Genomic DNA, 21,351 nt, shown 5'->3' with positions numbered 1-21,351 from the left:
AATTTAAGTGAAGCTGTTTCACCAGGTAGGTCAAAGTAAGATAGTTTACATCAATCTATCCATGTACTGTAGACCATGCTTCAGATGTACATGGCTAACCTTTGTGAGCTCCAGTAAAGTGTATATCTAAGTAGTGCAAGAGTGGTATAAAAGCCGCCTAATTTTTATGGTAGATACAACTGGCACAAATTAAGGTGATGCATGCCCACTAACTACTAATTGGCATCAAAATTTTAATAGCCTGAGGCCTATGGTTATTATTCTTTCAGAGATATCTACATCAAAACCTACGTATCTTTGAAATCCTACAGTAAGGATGAGGTGTAGTTCAAAATCGCTAAATTTCCAAGAAATCTTGAGGCTCTCCTTTCAAGATATAAATATAATACTTCATCTTTGATAAGATTAAAAGAAAAAATATATTCCTTTAATTTAATGTTCAAACCTGTAAGGCGTTTAATTTTTTATCTGATTAAAACTGCTTGTCCTTAATTCTTGTCATGCGCTATACTGCTATATCACACAAAGAAATGAACAGGAAGATATTTTATGAACTAGTCATTGATCTATATGAATTTATTACAAACACTCTGAACCCTTATTATAACAGTATCCTTGAAAGGCAAGCATTTTGAATGTCACAGGGAGATGTTGCTATAATAAAGGTGAATGTAATAGGCCTTCATGTACAGTATTTGACAGCCAGAATTTTCATCAAAGAGCATAACATAAGAAAGGCCCTTATAAGGAAGGTAGATCCCATACATATTGCAGTTTGAAGATTTCTTTATATATTACATTAAATTCTTACTAAGATTCTGTTTTCTGATTTTTCAGATATACGCATATGAACATATTAAACTATGTATCCATATATGCTTTTGGGGTTGCATAATCAGGCCAACAGATAAATAAAATATATCACCACATTGTACCATAAAAACGAGCAAGAACACTGGCATTATGGACTCAGTTTTACATCATTGAAGACATTAGCAGAAAGAACATGTCCTGTAAATATAAACATTTGTATACAGTGTGGTCAAAATGTAAGAGGAAAAAGGTTATTTCATGTTTTGTTATTTGGACACACATTCTAGTGAAGACACATTAATTCGAACTGAGAGGGCACTCCCGTCTGTGCCAGTTGTCCTGATCTTCACGAGAAGTAAGGGAAGTCGATGGGAGCATGTGCTCCCATCAAATACCCACTATGTGGATTGTGCCAAAACATGACTTAAGAGACTTCGACTCCAGCTAAGTAATTTACATGGCTGGAATTGCATATCTTAAGTCAACTTTCCCCTTTAGTGTAGACCAGGTCTAAGTTACACTCTTGGGTGCCTAAACTGGGCAAGCAAAGACTATATTTACATGCCTAAATGGACATTTAGATACTCAGAAGGACTTTGGGGCATCTACTGGTAAGCATCTATTTGAACATCTAGATGTGGAATCTGGATGATCAAATAAGCGCTCTAAAGCTGAAGGGTTATGCATATTTGAGTTTGAAAACTTAAACCAATGTAAATGATAGAATTAAGGCTTTGTTTGCATTTCTATGCAACCTTCCCTCTAAGGACTTTTACTCTGGGTGCTTTGCTTTCCATGTACTCTGTTGCTCTCACAACTGAATTTCCATCTGAATCTCTGATTTTGTTGAGGCTTGGTCTTTTTAAAAAGTGAACGTGTTGCTTTTGAAAGATCCTAGGCTTCCAGATTTATGGCATTGGAAACTGAAGTAATTGTTCGACCCTGCAGGTTTATCACTGAAAGTGGCAGCAGTTGGCCAAGCTTCACTGAAATGCTCTCTCAGCATATGTCAGTCCTGACCTGGAGGAGCCATCTCTAGAGCTGTGATAAAAATTAGATCTTTGGCCTCTTTTGCTGAGCATGCCAACGAATGTACCAATGCTGATGATCATTTTTGTGATATTGACCCATATCCATCAGAAGTAGAGAGGATTCATTTCAAACAGTCATCAGAAGGTAACAAATTTCAGTCAATATCAATCTTCCAGGATTTGACCCTGTGACCCACAGGTGAAAAGCTCTGCATTCCTTCCCATTGCTACTCAGCTGGGCTATTCAGTCAACTGCAGGTCTTACCAATCTTCATCTCAACTTCCAGTAAAGGTAACATTCAAATGATTTAAAAATCCCATAAGCATCTTGTGTGAAAGATTTCTGTCATTTTCAATCCTTACAGGAAACATAGGCTATGAATGATTGTGAGGACTTGTCCTCATGGCCTTATTCACGGCTTCATTCCTCAGTATTTACATGGCAGCTTCATTTCTCAGCAGCTAAATAGTGAAATAACGGATGAGCATTACTTTTGTAGAGTTGAAGAAGCACATTTTTATGTATAATGTTTAGGCGCAGTGGTCTTAATCAGTTATATGTGGGAATGGAAATCTGAGGAGGTAATTTATTGATGTGGACACAGCAGGAAAATGAGGGTCTAGTGAAGACGCTAATTCAAACTGAGCAGGCTCTCTCATTAACACCGGTAATCCTGCTCCTATGAGGATTAAAGGAAGTCGAAGGGAGAGTGTGCTCCCTTCGACATCTTGTAGTTTGGATGGCGCTAAAATTCAATTTAAGATACTTTGACTCAAGCCAGGCAATTAACATAGCTGGAGTTATGTATCTTAATTCAAATTTATCCTCTAGTCTCTGAGTACTACTACTCTCCCACCATCCCTTGAGAGGTGCAGCATGGTGTGAACCATGGCCTGCAAGGCTCAAAAGGTCTGACTTCAACCCACGAAGGCCACAAGGGCTGACTCTATCACCTGAGCCCAAGGCCCACACCACAGTCTCAGGACTTTTACCTCTCAGAACTGTTAATTTTATTCTCTTAACTCCACTGGAAACTGGCCACAAGTTGCCACAATTAAGCAACTCTGCCCCAGTATCTCAGTTAGATACTAAGCACATTCCTACTCAACCCACTTTGACTGGAAGATATTACAAAGACAGAAAACAAACCTTCCCATGTCCTATGCAAATTGGCGCTTGGAAGAAAAAACATCCTTCCTGGCTCCCTAAATAGGTGATCAGATAGACCTGTAGCATCTGTGAGGCCAGGTTCCCCATTCCTAGTTCAAATGAATAGGGTGGGCTGTAGGAATGGAACAAAAGAGACTCCATATTGCCTCTGCCTTGGACTAAATCCTGGGAGCTGGAGAAGGTTGGCCAATCAGAACCCTTTCCCTCAGCTGGCCGATGGGTGCCAGAGATTCCCAGTGGGAGGAACTAACTATTGTCCACTGGTGAGTTTCTCCCTCCCCAGCTAATGGGAGTTCCCCTTTCACATTTGGGACCATCAAGTTTCCCCCCATGTTGTTGGAGGTGGCTGGCACATCTGTGAGTAACTTAAAGTTGGAAAGGGTTCATATAACTTGTATAACTATATTTCTATAAATGCTCACTTTTCCAAGAAAAGATCATAGTTTTAACTTAATCACTCAGTAAATAATTTTTCCTTTTCATCCCTATTTTCCAAATACTAAATGATAATACAGGCAGTCCCCGAGTTACGCGGATACGACTTATGTCGGATCCGCAGTTACGAACGGGGCTTTTCTCGCCCCAGAGGACAGGAGCGGTGGGACGCCCAGATGCACCGCGGTCCCGCCGCCCACATCCTCCGGCGCGAGAAAAGCTGCTCCGCGTCTCCCTAGTCTGCTGGGGGGAGAGCCCCCCCCAGCAGACCAGGGAGACGCGGAGCAAAGCCACGGAGGATGCGGGCGGGACCGCAGCGTGTCTCGGCGGTCCCGCCACCCGCGTCTCCCTGGTCTGCTGGGGGAGGGGGGGCGCAGCTAGTGCGCCCCTCCCCCCAGCGGACCAGGCTTTTCTCACCGACGATGCCTGGGGTAGAGCAGCTGGGGTGCTGCTGGGTTGGTCCCGCAGCGCTGCTCCTCAGTGCTACTGGACCAACCCGGCAGCACCCCAGCTGCTCTGCCCCAGGCGTTCCCAAGTCAGCCGCTGCTGAAACTGACCAGCGGCTGACTACAGGAAGCCCGAGGCAGAGTTGCTCTGCCCCAGCTTCCTGGAATCAGCCGCTGATCAGTTTCAGCAGCGGCTGACTTGGAGACACCTGGGGTAGAGCAGCTGGGGTGCTGCCGGGTTGGTCCCGGCAGCGTTGAGGTGCAGCGCTGCAGGGACCTACCCGGCAGCGCCCCAGCTGCTCTGTCCCAGGCATCCAAATTCAGCCGCTGTTGAAACTGATCAGCGGCTGATTCCAGGAAGCCCAGGGCAGAGCAACTCTGCCTCGGGCTTCCTGTAGTCAGCCACTGGTCAGTTTCAGCAGCGGCTGAATCTGGACGCCAGTTCCGACTTACATACAAATTCAACTTAAGAACAAACCTACAGTCCCTATCTTGTATGTAACCCGGGGACTGCCTGTATGTCCAATAAGGAAATATGCACCTCTTAAACCTGGGATTGTTTTAATAAAGAACAAAATAGTACAGTCTTACTCTTATTGCAGTTATGCAAAAACCTGAGCTATAAATAGTGAAAATGAGTTTCAGTGTGTTGCTGGAACATATTGCTCTCTATAGTTTGGGGCTCTGAAAACTTGAAATATTTACAAAGCACTTCTCAAATTCTGCTACTTTTCTCTCTCCCTCTTACTGTTGATCTGCATTAGCCACTGTTTGCCTCCAAAGTGTGAGTCAATCAAAAAAAAAAAAAAAAAAAAACACCCTAAAGCTTTTCTGAACAATCAGAAAAGTGCTCTGCTTCCTTGAGCTCTGTTGCTCCATTTCAGAAGCCTCTTAGTGAGTTGTTCAGACAGCAAACTAGGGATTCCGATGTTATGCATATGACCACTTCAGCTATTCGCTGGACACAAAGCTCATTGTTCTGGTACTTCTATGTAGCTTGTCCTTAAGACACACTTCCCACAGGACCTAATGAGCTGACTGAACAGCCTGACTGATGGGGTCAGTGCTGGTTCAAACATTTACACCTTCTTTTGCATCAAAACTAGTTTCAGAAAGAAAATATTGGCAGCAGAATATCTTTTGACTTCTACAAAATAGACCCTAACTCTTACCCCACCAAAAAAGTTGGTTGAATAAAGAACTCACCCTATATACCTTGCTTCTGGCAAATAACAAAGCTAGCTAAATTATGTAATATTCAAATACAGTTTTTAAGAATAATTATTTAAAATACAAATAATGAATTTGATTAATGCATGTATCAAAGCTTGGGACCTGGGGGTATGTCTACACTACAAAGTTAGTTCGAACTAACGGACGTTAGTTCGAACTAACTTTAATAGGCGCTACACTAGCGCTCCGCTAGTTCGAATTTGAATCGAACTAGCGGAGCGCTTAGTTCGAACTAGGTAAACCTCATTTTACGAGGACTAACGCCTAGTTCGAACTAGCTAGTTCGAACTAAGGGCTGTGTAGCCCTTTAGTTCGAACTAGTGGGAGGCTAGCCCTCCCCAGGTTTCCCTGGTGGCCACTCTGGCCAACACCAGGGAAACTCTATGCCCCCCTCCCGGCCCCGGACCCCTTAAAGGGGCACGGGCTGGCTACGGTGCCCGTGCCAGGTGCAAGCCTGCCAGCACCCAGCTAGCAGACCCTGCACCTGGCACGGCACAGAGCCACCCACCCGATGCCCCCCAGCCCACCCCCTCTTGCCGGGACCAGGCTGGCGGCTCCCGGGAGCTTGCCCTGGACCGCAAGAGGCGGGCACCTTCGTGGGCTAGTGCAGACATCGTGGACCTCGTCCACGATCTCCTCACTAGGCACAGGAAAGTGGCCGTCTAGGGCAGGAGAGCTGCCAGCCTGGCCACCCAGGACCAGGTGTGCATGAAAATCAAGGGGGTCCACTGAGACCCCCGACCCTGAGCCCTGAGCTTACAATGGCCGTACTGGGTCAGACCAAAGGTCCATCTAGCCCAGTAGCCTGTCTGCCAACAGCGGCCAACCCTAGGGACCCTGGAGGGGATGGACCGAAGACAATGACCAAGCCATTTGTCTCGTGCCATCCCTCTCCAGCCTTCCACAAACTTTGGGCAGGGACACCACTCCTACCCTCTGGCTAATAGGACTCCATGGACCCAACCTCCATCACTTTATCTCACTTCCCTTTCAACTCTGTTCTAGTTGTAGCCTTCACAGCCTCCTGCAGCAAGGAGTTCCACAGGTTAACTATTTGCTTTGGGAAGAAGAACAACTTTCTCTTACTAGTTTCAAGCCTGCTACCCATTCCTTTCCTTTGGTGTCCTCTAGTCCTTCTTTATGGGAACTAATGAAGAGCTTTTCTGTATGCACCCTCTCCACCCAACTCCTGCTTTTAGAGCCCTCTATCCTGTCCGCCCTCCGTCTCCTCTTTTCTAAGCTGAGAAGTCCCAGTCTCTGTAGCCTCTCTTCATATGGGACCTGTTCCCAACCCCTGATCATGTTAGTTGCCCTCCCCTCTCCCAGCCTTTCTCTTCCCCTCTCCCACCTCCTTTTCCCAGTCTCCCCCAGTTTTTTTTCAATAAAGACAGAGTCAATGTTGGAAGAAACGTTATCTTTATTTTGTACATCAATAAGAAGGGGGGCTAAGGAAGGGTAAGTGGAAGGAGGTGAGGGAGGAATGGGGTACGAGCCCCCGATGGGGAGGACTGGGCTGGCTCTGCGGGCTTCTGGGGGTGGAAGCTCTCCTGCAGCCCCCCAATTACTCCCTCTCCCCAGATGGCAGCCTGCGGCAAGTGCAGCCGGTCTGATGGCCGAGTGGTGTGATGTGCCCAGTGTGGGCACTCAGGGCACTCCAAGCCAGAACTTCTTTGCAAGCGGGGCACCCCTTAGAACTGTGTGTCCGGGGTGGGGGTCGGGACCCTTTAAGCGCAGCCCTCGGCTAGCCTGAGACAGCATCTCCATGCTCTAAGTCCTCCTTTTATGCCCTGCCGGCACTGCTTCCGGCCATCCTTAAGCCCTGTTCAGAGTCCACTCAATGTGGACTTGCTAGTTCGAACTAGCAAAACGCTAGTTCGAACTAGTTTTTAGTTCTAGACGCGTTAGTTCGAACTAGCTTAGTTCGAATTAACTAATTCGAACTAAGTTAGTTCGAACTAGCGCTGTAGTGTAGACATACCCTGGTTTACAGAAATAGTCCCAAATGCACATTTTTCTGAATCTGAACTTTCACTTTAATATGTATTTTGTATTTATTTTCAAAACTACATAGGCAAAAGTGCAATGATTAAGGTGTGCGCAACTCTGGCATTAGTGCATGTTTTTAGCAATGGACTCCAGTTAGCATCCATGCATCTGGCACTCTGCAGGTGAATATTGGGCACCTTAATTTTCAAAATTGTGGTCTCTAATTCCCGATGGAATAATACTATTCTGGAAAGCTCAGATACATATACTGTGAAGCTTAAGGAGAGGTGCTTAAAGAGATGTGTCACTGATACAACTGATCTGGAATTGTAACATTCTCAGAAGCAGTGCTGTATTTCTGGGAATGACATCACACTGCTACCTGACAGAGTGGAATTGGCTGACACCGGAGATGTTATTCTTCAGGAAACATCATATCCTTCAAAATGTGTTGCATAAAAGTATGTTGGCTTTTGAAAAGCTGCATGTCTGTGGTGATGGAAGAGTCTGGGTTAGTAGTAGTTCACTCCTGGCCCCACTGTAACTTTACAGATTTTTGTATTGATCTCATAATCTGCAGTACAATAGCTTTCTGTGTGTAAACAATTCAGAAACCATGATATCAAGTGTTCCATATCACACCTAATTAAGACTACAAATAGATATGGCTAAATACCAAACAAATCTTCCACATTTTACCCAAAGCATAGTATTAGAAGACATTTATTTGCCAATGTCAAAGATTTCTATTCAACTATTATTTAGAGTTATGAAATGTACATGCTCATAGACACAGGAAACAGTCTTATCCTGATAGAAGAGTATACACAACGGCATTGGAACAATTTTTATGGGGGGGTGTTGAGCTGCCTTACCCCTGCCCATACCCCTCATTGCCCGCAGCAGAGCACTGGGTTTGGGGCCAACAGCTTGGACTGGAAGCAGTAGCACTTCTGGGGCCCGCGACTGGGATCCCGGGGCCGGCAGTGGAGCCCTTGGGCACGGGCTGGCGTCTGGGAACCTGATGTGGGGCCAGTAGTGGAGACACTGAGTCTCAAACCTGGGGATGCTGTAGCCTCCCCCCCCCCTCCAATTCTATTGCATGTGGTGATGCAGTAATTCAAATAACTCCCCAAGAAGAAATTTGAGTGACAATACACTCAACTAATCAAACAACTATTATCCACCAAAGCAAGTTCCCTTTGCCTGAATATTCCAAGCGGATGGGAAAAACACGTATCTGAACTTTTCTGATAACTCATTTTAGATGTTTTGACACTGCAAAACATTTTTGTTTGCTTGCATGAGCATAACCTGTAGGCAGCAGAAATACCTAAGAAAATTACTCTGTCAATGCTGCAAGCAAGAAGAACAGAATTATGATTAATTAATTATTATTAATATGTCTGCATCTGAAAAGAACTACATGACAGCTGATGCAAGCATTTCTTCCCAAACAGAAGTCCTTTCCATTCCGATAAACTGAGCTAACAAGACCTTCTGTGGAAGTATGGATCCCATTCGAGCTTCCTATAATTAGAGAGAGAAACTCTATTATTCTTTAAACTCTATTATTCTCTTCTTTAAAGAGAAGCTAGATAATTTCATGGAGGTTAGGTCCATAAAAGGCTATTAGCCAGGGGATAAAATGGTGTCCTTGGCCTCTGTTTTTCAGAGGATGGAGAGAGATGGCAGGAGACAAATCGCTTGATCATTGTCTTTGGTCCACCCTCTCTGGGGCACCTGGTGCTGGCCACTGTCGGTAGACAGGATACTGGGCTAGAAGGACCTTTGGTCTGACCCAGTACGGCCATTCTTATGTTCTTATGTTCTATGGCTACGTCTACACTGGCATGATTTTCCGAAAATGCTTTTAACGGAAAAGTTTTCCGTTAAAAGCATTTTCGGAAAAGCGCGTCTAGATTGGCAGGATGTTTTTCCGCAAAAGCACTTTTTGCGGAAAAGCGTCCATGGCCAATCTAGACGTGGTTTTCCGCAAAAAAGCCCCGATCGCCATTTTCGCAATCGGGGCTTTTTTGCGGAAAACACTACTGTGCTGTCTACACTGGCCCTTTTGCGCAAAATTCTTTCGGAAAAAGACTTTTGCCCCAATAGGAGCAGCATAGTATTTCCGGAAAAGCACTGACAATCTTACATGAGATCATCAGTGCTTTTCCGGAAATTCAAGCTGCCAGTGTAGACAGCTGGCAAGTTTTTCCGGAAAAGCGGCTGATTTTCCAGAAAAACTTGCCAGTCTAGACACAGCATATGTGTTAAGAAAGGAGGAATGATATAGAAATGTAAGTAAAGGAAAAGGAAATTAGATTTTCCATGGAAGATATTTCTTGCAGGAGACACAAGTCAGTCTATGTATATGTAAAGTCTAAAATCCCCATCGAGTTAATAAAGAAATGCAAATGAATTTAAAGCATGGCTGTGTTCATGAAGAAGTGTGAAGACAAGAAAAATCTAATGTAAAAAGTATGATTCTATAGTTTTCTTTGTAAAATATTTATTTACCAAACCTATGCAATGTATAACAGGAAAACAGAGATTTTCCTGTAACCTCAGCAATCAAATATTCACTATTGTGGAAACTCGATAACTGCTTAGCCAGCATAACTTCATTCTTGGATAAGGATTTTTCTCTTTGAATGGCCGTTTTTTATACACAGGTATATTTACATTTTGTATTTCATGCAAGATGTTTTTTCTGTGGGTTTAGGTAATTGCTTTGGTGAAGAAAAATAGTGGCTGCTTGTTAATGTTATTAAGGATATATTAGTATTTTTGAAATATGCTTTTCTGTTTTACAAATCCTCTTAATCAAGGTTTATTATGAATATACTATCAATAATAATATCTTAAATGTTTTCCTGGAATGAAAAAAATTCTCATTTTGCTAATGCATCATGTGACTAAAAGTATTTAATTGACCTAATGTCTCTGAATAGTTAAACTTGTTCTATTTGTTTCTTCTGGAATAAGACTCCTAAATTAATCATGGGAGAAAAAATACAATAGAATCTTTTCCAAGACTGTGATCCTGATCCTTTGTTATGTTAAAGATCCTTTTTCGAACCTCTCCCAGCGTAAAGAAGCCTTAAAAAGGGAGTTATACTTACCTGAAAGTACCTTTCCGTTGGCAAAGCGGTAAGCTGAATTCAGTTTTCCTGAGACACCTTTTTTCCTTAATTTTTTTTTTTTTAAATAATTCACTTGAGAACACTGCATCACTTGGGCCAAAACTTGAGAAATTTAATTTTGTAAAGAGTAATATTATCTAATGTCACACAGTTGAAATATATTGGTCCAATTAACATTTTCTGGAAGGATGACTAAAGTATCTTTCTATTAAAGATTAATGTCCCAAACAGATTTGACGGCTTAGTATCCTACCATAAATCATAATGGGAAGATGCTTGAAGAAGAATTCATTTACGTTTATTAATTGTAAATATATATAGACACATACACATCATTGCACTAGCATCTGCCGCAGCAGCAAAGAGCATCTACTAATCCAAATCACTAATAGTTTTTAAATTGCAAAATATAATTTTTATACACTGCATTAGAGGGTGAGTAAAGCAGACTAGCCCCCAGGCTAAGTTTCACAGCTGGCACTTATGCATTAGACAAACACTCACTGACCTTTGTGGCATTATGGAAATACTGTGTTTACAAGAATAAACTTCATCCTTTCCCTTAGGCAGTTACACAGCTAGGCATTAATGTTCCCTGACCCAGCTCAGCTTTGAAGAGGGCACATGCCAACTGGAAAATCTAACTTCCCAGTGGGCAGTGACACAAAATCCCTCCAAGTCTGAGCTCGAAGGGTTTCCCCAATGCTCTTTTCCCAGGCATTTATAATTATTTTTATTTCATTTATTTTGTTATATAATGTGAACATTTAGGTTCTAGTTCCACTGCCTTTACTCATATGGGGCAATACTTTAACTCACAAATAATCCTGACTGATCTGAGGAGGATTTTACATTACCATTGATTTCAGTATCAAAGAGGATGGTTAAGGGGAGTCCTTATTTAATTCATTTTATAGGCTTTCCATATCACGGACTCCAATTCAGTAAAACACTTAAGTGTATGCCTAAGTCCCTTTGACTTCAAATATGTGCTAGAATGCTCTTTAGAAACACTTACACACAACATTTAAATTGACATTTGATGTTTGTCCATGTCCAAGATACAATTATTGACTGATATGAACTGCATCTCAATGCCCCATCCAGGTCTGAAGTAAATTAAAAGTTGTTAAAGAAATCTAAGTTCCATAGCTGTGTTTTCAGTAAGATTTAGGTCTCATGCTATCCTGTTGCACTAGGATGGACTTTGCACCTGAAAAACAAAAGAAAATGGTAGTGGTGCCACCTGTCTGTGTTGTGTTAACTGTTGGTACACAACGATGGTTGGAAAATTTCTAAACATTCAAAATTTGATAAAAAGAGGAAATGTTCTGCTCCCTCCCCCCCCCCAAAAAAAAGATGGAATATTTTTCCCCATTCCTTGGCTGGCAAAAATGTTCAAATCCCCTGAAATGTAGTTATAGCCAGAAAAAAAATCATCAACATTATTCACCATTTTTTCCCAATTTTTTAGTCAGGTCGGCTATGGATAAATTCGAGAGATGATGTCACAGGTACTACAAGCAAGTTAAAGATTCACTCATAGACCCTCCCCAGTCAAATATAGTTTTTCATGTCTTGTGGTGTACTTGGAGAGGATAGCCAATAATGTTCTTAAGCAACACTTCTTCTAATTGATTTGTGCCTATTTTGGTATTTCTTTCCATGAAGATCCTAGTGTACTGAAGTGCTCATATCAGTAGTTTACTGTGCTTATAAAAGATGGGGTAGAATAGCAAAATTAGGTCTAATTCTTTGTGTCAATGAAATGGTTTGGTTAAAAATTAATGTCATTTCCAACAGCAGTGTTTGGAAAAACATGAATGACAGATCAAATTCTGGTCTCAATTACAGTCTGGAAGACAGAAGAGTTGTCTGGGTGTAACCAAAAGCAGAATTTAGCTCATCATTTTCATTTCTAGCAAATCTTTCATTGTCTTTTTTCCTGTTCTGCAAGAAAAATCAACACTCAGTATCTCATTTGTCTGTTTGTGGGGAAAGCAAGTTGTTTTATTTTTAAAACTGTAATCAATAATCTAAGGTATAGAAAGTATACTTGGAGTCAGGCTTTAAACTTCTTATTAAGGGATATGGGGTACGGAGATAAAGGAAACCGATGAAAGTGTTCAAAGTTGAACCCAGTAACAGGCACTGATATTTATTTGTACCTTTAGTTGAGTGTTTCATGTTCACAACCATTACCACACCACCCATTATGAGACTTGAATGTGAAGGCTGTCTGTATTTAATTGCAGAAGAAACAATAACCTATAGCCTGAACTGATACAGGTGACATTTGCCCTGTTCACTAGGGAGCAGCTCTTTAAAGTGTTTGAAAGAACAACTGCCTACTATACTAATTTAATGGTTGCTTTGAAATTTTTGTGCAGATACAGTTATGTACAACATGGTTGCAGGAAAAAAAGAAAAGGAAAGAAAATCAAAAGGGGTTAACGTTCAGCCCTTTGTGTAGGGAATTACATGAACAATGCCTGTCACTATTTATGGGAGTTTGTGTGTTCAAATCCCCCCAAGCTGTGCTGAGATTGTATGCCTCCAAATACCTCAAGTTCTAACCTCAATTTTTAATGCTCTCATATAGATTTAACATTGCAATTTTCATATGGTGAGAAATGCTCTAAATGGCTTACGGTGAATGCAAGAATGTTGCTTTGTTATGTCTTGTTTCTTCTATTTTTAACTCTGATACAGATGGGATTCAGCACATGACTATTTTGATACTTCAGTGTAATGCAAGGCATTATTTTCTAAATTACCCTTCACTTATAGGTATCCCAAGATGCCTCACAAAACAACAGACTACAGAATTAATTCAAAGAAAGTTAAAAACAACTGAAATACTACTAAGAATAAGGGCTACGGAGTCTTGCCTTCAGTCTTGGACTTCAGAAATATATTATTTATTTATTCCATTTTTTTTTTTTACAACTTATAATATGCTTATCACAGCTCTCTTGGATTTTGCACTCTTTAAACTGCTGATAAAACATTCATTTCAAAAGTTGCAGGACAGGGTGCATCTTTGTAGTAGGGCTAATTCTTAAGATTTAGGGTTGTATAACAGTTTCCATTTCAACATAGTGTCATTTCATATGGTTTTAGTTGTTTTTATTTCTGATGTGCTGAATCTTTGAGTTTTGGGGCCTGATCCTATTCCCATTGACAGGCCTAACTGAAAGACCAGGAAAAGTCAAGGGAATGATCCATATTGACTTTGTGGGCTTTGAATCAGATTTGAGATACTTTTTTTTCCACACTGACTTCAATGGGAGATGGATGAGGATCCCATCTTCTGCCTGAATATGTGAATTTGCTTACATACACACGTTAAGATGGCATGCCTGAAAATATATACACATTTCTATTATTATTAAAAATTAGCAAGATTCCTTAATGAAGACTTTGATTATTACCTCTCACAGGGTACAGAATTAGCATAGTGACAGCAAATGGCTCAGTCAGTGGGCACAGATGTTAAACCTAACTACATTCAGCTACTGATGGAGTGGAGCTGAAGCACATATTAAACATGAAAGTCTCAGGTCCACGAGTTCCCAAATAAGAAGGAAATGAACTGCAGGTCTCTTTATGTTATTCTGCTTTCATTCAGTACTGTTTTTAATGTATCATAATTAATTTCAGTCTTTATTTTTGAAGAGTAGATCTCTGCCTGCTATGGGGCAGATTTTGGTAGGCTACTTTGAAGTAGGAATAAGATCCTCCGGAAAAGGGTGCTTTTTCCGGAGGATCGGGGCCAGTGTAGACGCTCTTTTCCGGCTTTTCTAAAAGCCGGAAAAAAGCGGCGGACATTTTTATTTAAATGCCGCGGGGGATATTTAAATCCCCCGCGGATTTCCCTATTACGACCTGTGAAATTAACATGCCCCTTTCAGAAAAGGGGCCAGTGTAGACGAGCCCACACTGAGAACTGGCACATGGAAAGCAACAGGTCCACTCACTTCCTGCCCTGAATTTGAGAAGCTGCCACCATTCTCTAAGCAACAGTAACAATAATAGTAGCTCCGCCAGGACTCGGGATTCAGTGAGCATGGCCTGCCCTGCCCAGGTTCACTCAAGCACAGAAACGGCACTCAGTTATTGCCTCCCCTGGCTTCTTTGGGTGCATCTACTCTGTCGTAAAAATCCTGGATTACTGGGTCTCAGAAGTCAGGGCATTAGGGATTTGGGCTGTGGGGCTGAAAATGACAGGGTAGATTTTTGGCACTGGGCTCTGAGAACTAGTTCCCATGTAGGTTTTCCATACACAGCCTACAACCCGAGCCCACATGTTCATCTTGCCACAGCCCTGGGCCAGCTGTGGCTGTGCTGCAAGTCTTTTATTGCCATTTGGACAGAGCAAGTTGAGTGGTGCTGAAACGTATCCATGCTGACTTACAAAGCCGTCAAGGTGTCGTTTATTAAAATCAACCCAATTAAAGATAGTAAAAGGGGTCTAAATGGATCTAAAGCTGTATGAGGAGAGAGAGCTTGACTCATGCAGCAGGCACACACTGCCCAGCAATACAGAGCTTCTTTAGGATCCAGAGTTCAGGTCACCAGGCTTGGGCTACTGTGGCTGGAGTGGATGGTTGCATTTTGCTGCCCCTTCACCACTGTGCCTAGTGACATTAAGAAGGCTTAAAAAAATCCTCTTTGAGCCTATAGAAAGGGGCAAGGATATTTCACTCCACCCATAAAGTTAGACCCAGAACTAAAAGCGTGTTAGCAAACAGGGAGCACAGGTGTGCTATTTGCACACCATGGTGGATCTGGGCAAGACGACAAGTGCTTTGGCCAATGTGATAGATCCCCCTGCACAGGGACACCTTGCATCCCACGTGGGCTGAGAGCAGCGTGTCCATGGTGCACATACAGGAAAGCTAGACCCTTAAAAGAAGTAAAATGTCATAATTGTACATCTCTACCATTGTCTTCTTTTGCCTGCCACAAAGGAGTATGTGGAAGCCTCATGGTACAACTGGAGCATAAGGAAAGCTCTCATTGTCCATCACCTTCTATCACTCAGCAGCCACAGATGGTCAGCTCACCTTTGGTTTCCAGTATGATGTTCAAAGCAGCTGGTTTATGGTGAACTACTCAACACCATGGTGAGTCCAAACACTGCTCGAAACCTCCATCACATGGAGAAACAATAGATCCATCTAGTTGGTAGTCTTCTGTGTCAGATACAGCATGAGGGGTTGGGAGGTGGTAATGACTACACCTGCGCAGAAAATGGAAAGCTCTGTCTGTGATTTTTTTTCTCCATTTTTGGAAAAAACCATCCCCCCGAATCAGAATGAAACATCAAAACCATGAAATATTTGGCAGGAAATTTCCAGAAAAAATCCTTTTACCCAAGAACTGAAATAGAACTTTTCCTCTTGCCAGCTGCCCATATTGAAAGACAGCAAAGGAAATTGACAAGAGCCTTCCTGACCAGATACTGGCTAGGCAGGGGAAGGGGGATCTCCCCTTCCCCAGGCTACCGTCAGAGACTCTAGGCTGGGGGAGCTAGGCAAAGCCAACTGGCGAAGAGCCATACAGGCTGGCAGGCAACAAGTTATTTCCATTTTCATGATAGAAAATCAAAAGTTTTCAACAACACTGAAACTTTCTTCTGGAAAATTTGATTCTGTGAAAAGAGCATTTTCCATCAGCAAATCATTAAGCTGGGAAACTCCCAACCAGGTCTAATAATGACATTATCAACAAGCAGAATGCTAGACTCAAATGGCCACAATGCACAGAAGATTGGATTAATGCCTTAGAACAAGCTTCAGCTGTGTAACTGAAAACCAGCGTGATTAACATCCCCAAATAATTGTTATGAAAAAATGATGCAACTGTAAAGATTTCTGAAAGAGGAAAATAGTACATCAGCCCAGAGTTAATGTTTTCTTCTGAAATCTCTGCTTGCCTGTCTCTGTGGAAATGGAAACAGAAAGTGTATATTCTTTTCTAAGAGAGAAGAAACATTATCTTTTTCAAACTCTATTTCCAGGTATAAAAAGGCAGTGCAGCTAGAGGCAAAATTAAAGCTGTGAGGGAAAAGTAAGTCTACAATATGGCGAAATCTAGCAAGCCAAGTAAAACAGACATATAATAATTCCGATGATAGCAGGGAACTTTCACAGGCCTCAGACATGAAAGCCTTCAGTGTTTTCACAGTCAGGCAAAACCCTGAAGACATGTGACTTTAATCCTTCGGGGGTTCCAGAGAACTCTGGGGAAGCAACCATCTTTGTAGACAGACAGCAAAACTCTGGGGAGGCATCAGACTCTTCAGACAAGCAACAGAACCCCAGGGAAGCAGCAAATCTCCACAGAGGCAGCAACTTCTGCCAACAGGCATGCAGGAGCTAACAAAGCAGCGGGCTTTGCACACATATATAGAAATTGCAGGTCACAATCAAAGTCACAGTGGGATTCAATAAAGACCTTAAGCCTTGAAATAATATTTTATTTTCCAAACAAAATGAATGCCACTTCATTTCCTTTAAATGAGTTTCTCAGAAACAATTTATCCAACTGTTCTTCCTCCACTTCCTAAAATATTACATCACAAATTCTCAGGTACAGAGAACATTTGAGCTTGATGTTTCTTGGGTCTCACTGTGAATTTCTTTGCTTTGCTCTGCTTCATATTAACACACATTTACATAAACAAGAATTTCAGTTTGGGTGTTTATCTTTGTAGCCAAGTGTAAAGGTTTCAGCAATAAAGTCAGAGTTAGTGCTCTGCGCATGCTCGGGCCTGGGAATAATTCATTAGCAAATACCCCAAAAGGTGACTCTTCCCAAGTTTCCTGACCCTGCTATCTCAGTAAGGTAAATTTGGCCTAATAAAATTATCAGACACAGATTAACCAAGGGAATTTCACAAATTAATGCAGGGGATTTCAGATGGATGGAACACTGGGTCACATTGACAGAGCCATGTAAACTAGTTTAACTGACATAGTCAATAAAGCAAGGATTTAAATAATCTCTGCTTCATTAAAATAAAAATAGCCGCCGCGCTGTGCCGACAATCAGCTGATGCGGCACAGTGTGGCAGTCTAGATGCAGATTGGTCAACAAGGGAAGCCTTTGTCGACCGCTCCCTTATCACTTGTGAAACAAGGTTAACAGGAGCACTTGACAAAGGCTTCCCTCGTTGACCGATCCACGTCTAGACTGCCACGCTATGCCAGATCAGCTGATTGTCGGCACAGAGTGGCAGCTATTTTTATTTTAATGAAGTGGGGATTATTTAAATCCCTGCTTCATTGACTATGTTGGGTAAAATAGTTTACATGGCTCTGTCGACGGAGCCATGTAGTCTAGACATACCCGTTGAGTTCATTGGTAGTACTCATGTGATTAGGTAATACTTAGAGTGGATTGCAGAATTGAACCTTTGTTAATTGGAAAACAAAGAACCAGACTCTTCCACTCTTACTCTCCCTATTGAATATTTCCTAACTCCACAAGTAGATCTACAATGAGGAAAGATGTAAGAATTCCAGCCAGTATAATTCAAAGATGAAAAAAATGTGTAAGCTGGAACCTATTGTACTTTTTATATATCTGGCTTCCTCTTCTCTTACTTCTTCCATAAGCTCTTTGATATTCAAGCACTAGGGATAAATAGCTCCTGTAACTAATACAGAGCAGAAAACTTTCACCATCTTAGCACTACTGATTTGTAGCATTTAAAATGACTGTAAAGCAAGATTCCCCTTCATCTTCCCTGGACAACAATTTCCGAGAAGGAGTATGTTCTGGCATGACTTGAATTGTCGCTAGGCATTTTACTGGTCCACCTTCTGCACATGCAAAGAACACATTTAAACAAAGAACATACAAAGAACACATGTAGCAGCAGCGGTTGTCTCTGATCAATTAACAAACAGCTATACAGAGATGTAGAACTGGAGGTGAAACATGGGGACCTTCTCACTGGGAAGATTCTGCTCAAGCTAGTGCAGACCCTGCTCCTGCAGCTGGTCTGGCAGCTCCTGATGTACTGTATCTTCTGACATTGATAGCGATGAGTGATGTCAGTTCAAGACCTATAACATATTAGTGAAAAGGAATCCTCAGAACATGAATCCCATGACACCACACCAGCACTTAAAAGCCCTGACTTTCCTGACTAGGGGATGACTAACTAAAAGACCAAGCATCAAATTAATTTATTGCCATGCTGGTTTAAAACCAGAAAAACAAAGATGTACTTGTTTTCAGTGTTACGATGATGTTACAATGACTTGATTTTAGTGTTACCGTGGATGTTAAAGCGCATTTTTGAAAGAGAAAATCATTCAGAGGCTAAGGGTATGTCTACACAGCAAAGTTATTTTGAAATAACAACCGTTATTTCGAAATAACTTTACTAGCATCTACACAGCCAAACCCCTATTTTGAAATTAATTCGAAATAGCGGAGCACTTATTTCGAATTTGGTAAACCTCATTCCATGAGGAATAGCGTCAAATTCAAAATAGCTATTTCAAAATAAGTGCTGTGTAGACACTTATATCGAAATAGGGGGCCTTCAGCCTTCCCAGGGTGCCCTGGTGGCCACTCCAGCCTCAACCAAGAACACTCCTCTCCCTTCCCTCTCTACAGAGTCCTGTGCCAGCTCCAAGCCTGCCAGCCCAGAGCCAGCCATCACTGCCCCTGACCCAGTGGCTCCAAAACATGAGCCAGCAAGCCACTGGCAGCCAGCCCTCCACCGCTCCCCAGGAGCAGTCTGCCAGCTCCCAGGAGCCTGCCAGGGCCTGAAGAAGATGGGTGCCTTCCTGGTCTAGGGTGGAGATCATGAACCTTATTCAGGTTTGGAGGGGATGCCCTCAACATCCATGATCTCCGCACTAGATGGAGGAACATGGCTATCTATGGCAGGATAGCTGCCAGCCTGGCCACCAAAGGCCACATGTGAACCCAGGAGCAGGTTTGCATGAAAATCAAGTGGGTCCGGCAAGATCCCAACCCTGAGCTTCCCCTCCCCCTTCTTTCCCTTTCTTCCTGCTTCCAGCTCCCTCCTCCCAGGTTTCCCCCTCTCCTCTCCCACTCTCTCTTCTCCCCTCTCCCGCCTCCTTTCCCCAGTCTCACCAAAGTTTCATCCCCTCCCCCAGTTTTGTTAAATAAAGAGAGTATGCGTTCATGAAAATACATGTATTTTATCTGACATCAGGAAGGGGGGTTAGGGAGGGATAAGTGAAAGGACGTGAGGGAGGAATGAGGCACAAGCCCCCAGTAGGGCACACCAGGAAGGCTCTTAGTGCTCCTCAGGGTGGAAGCTCTCCTGCAGGGCCTTCTGGATACTGACAGCCCCCCAATGGACCTCCTGGATGCCAACCCACAGCAAGTGCAGCCAGGCTCACAGCAACACGTCCATGAGAAGCAGCAGAGTGCCCAGGGGCAGCTCTGGCTCCATGTTGCAGAGTGCTGTGGTATCCTGAGTGAGGGCAACTAGAGCACAGAGAGACAAAATGCTTTGCTGTCCCTCATCGGGGTAGGCATGCAAGCAGGGAAAACTGAGAACTGGCTGTCCGGAGGGGTCCCTTTAAGCACAGGCCTCAGATAGCCTCAGGCAGCAGCCACACAAAGTAACTCCTGACCTGATGCTCTGTCAGACCTGGTTCTGGTCAGCCTTAAATGCAATTCAGCATCCACTCAGCATGGACACGCTATTTCGAAATAGCAAAACGCTATTTCAAAATGCATTTTGTGTGTAGACACATTATTTTGAAATAACTCATTTTGAATTAACTATTTTGAAATAAAATATTTCAAAATAACACTGTAGTGTAGACATACCCTAAGTCTTGACTGCGGGCTTCTTTTGGAAGAAGCTTTTATGGAAGAGATCTTCTGAAAAAACTTCTTCCGAAAGAGAGCACCCACACTGCCAAAGCGCATCAAAAAGCGATCTGCTTTTTCTAAAGATAGTGTCCACACTGAATGGACGCTATCTTGCATTTAAGCTGTGTTTACTATGGATGGAGTGGCCACTAAGGCACCTGTGCTTTTTCCTCTTTCCTCTTCTTTCGAAAGAACTCCCTCTTCCACGTCCACACATGACTTTTTCAAAAAGAGCTCTTTTGGAAAACGTCTTCATCCTCATAGAAAGAGGTTTACCAACGTCAGAAAAAACCCTCTGTTCTTTCATTTTTTTTCTTCAAAAGAACATGATTTGCAATCTGGACGTAAGTGAAGTTTTTTTGAAAAAACGGGTGTTTTTCTAAAAAAACTTTGTAGTGTAGACATAGCCTGAAGAGTTGACACCATGGTTGGTAGGCCCAATATGACATTTTTTTGCAAGACACAGTTTAAAAAAATGTACACAGACACCAGTGTTCTTGTTCTAGCATTTTTCAGCATCATTGCACTCAGGGGTGTTCATATAATAACTTACATGCGACTCTGCTGCTAAAAATAGGATCACTGTCAAAGCAGTATTATAGTAGAACCCCTTTTTTAGCAGTTAATGAGCTCATAAACTGAAAAAGTTCATAATATAGGCCATCTCAAAATTACAGTTGGTCCAGTGTAGAAGTTATAATAAAGGCACTGAATCACTTCCTTCTTGTCCTCCAGAGCACTGCAAAACAATTTCCAATGGATAGAAGGCAATGGAAAGTAAAGGCTGTTGATTTGTTCTTCATCAACATCACTTTCACTATGTGAGCCCTCTCTTCTCCTCCCAATTGAGAAAAAGTCTTCTAAAAGTGATTGTTCATAGGATTAGTGTTTATAAGGTTCAAGTTCTACTGCATTCTAAAATCCTATCAGTTGTTCCAATAATGAATTTTGTTTTCATATGAAATGCTCTTTTAGAGCATAGTTTTCTAGTAACTTACGCTGCTGATAAAACAATAGATATTTGTTGTAGCATTGCTTTATTATCTTGCTGGTGAGGGGTCCAATGGATGCTCTGAAGCTCCCAGTACCAGCGAGCAGAAGGTGTGTTACCACTAACATCTCTGATACCTTATCTCAGGGGTTCCAACCAAATATGGCTCAGCATGGAACCAAGTGTGGCTCTTTGGTCATTCCCAAAATACATGCAACTTTTA

This window comes from Pelodiscus sinensis, chromosome 14 (assembly GCF_052426305.1).
Source record: "Pelodiscus sinensis isolate ZL-2025 chromosome 14, ASM5242630v1, whole genome shotgun sequence".
NCBI classification, from domain to species: Eukaryota; Metazoa; Chordata; order Testudines; family Trionychidae; genus Pelodiscus; species Pelodiscus sinensis.
The sequence above is the reverse complement of the archived record's forward strand: the minus strand, read 5'-3'. Positions refer to the sequence as shown.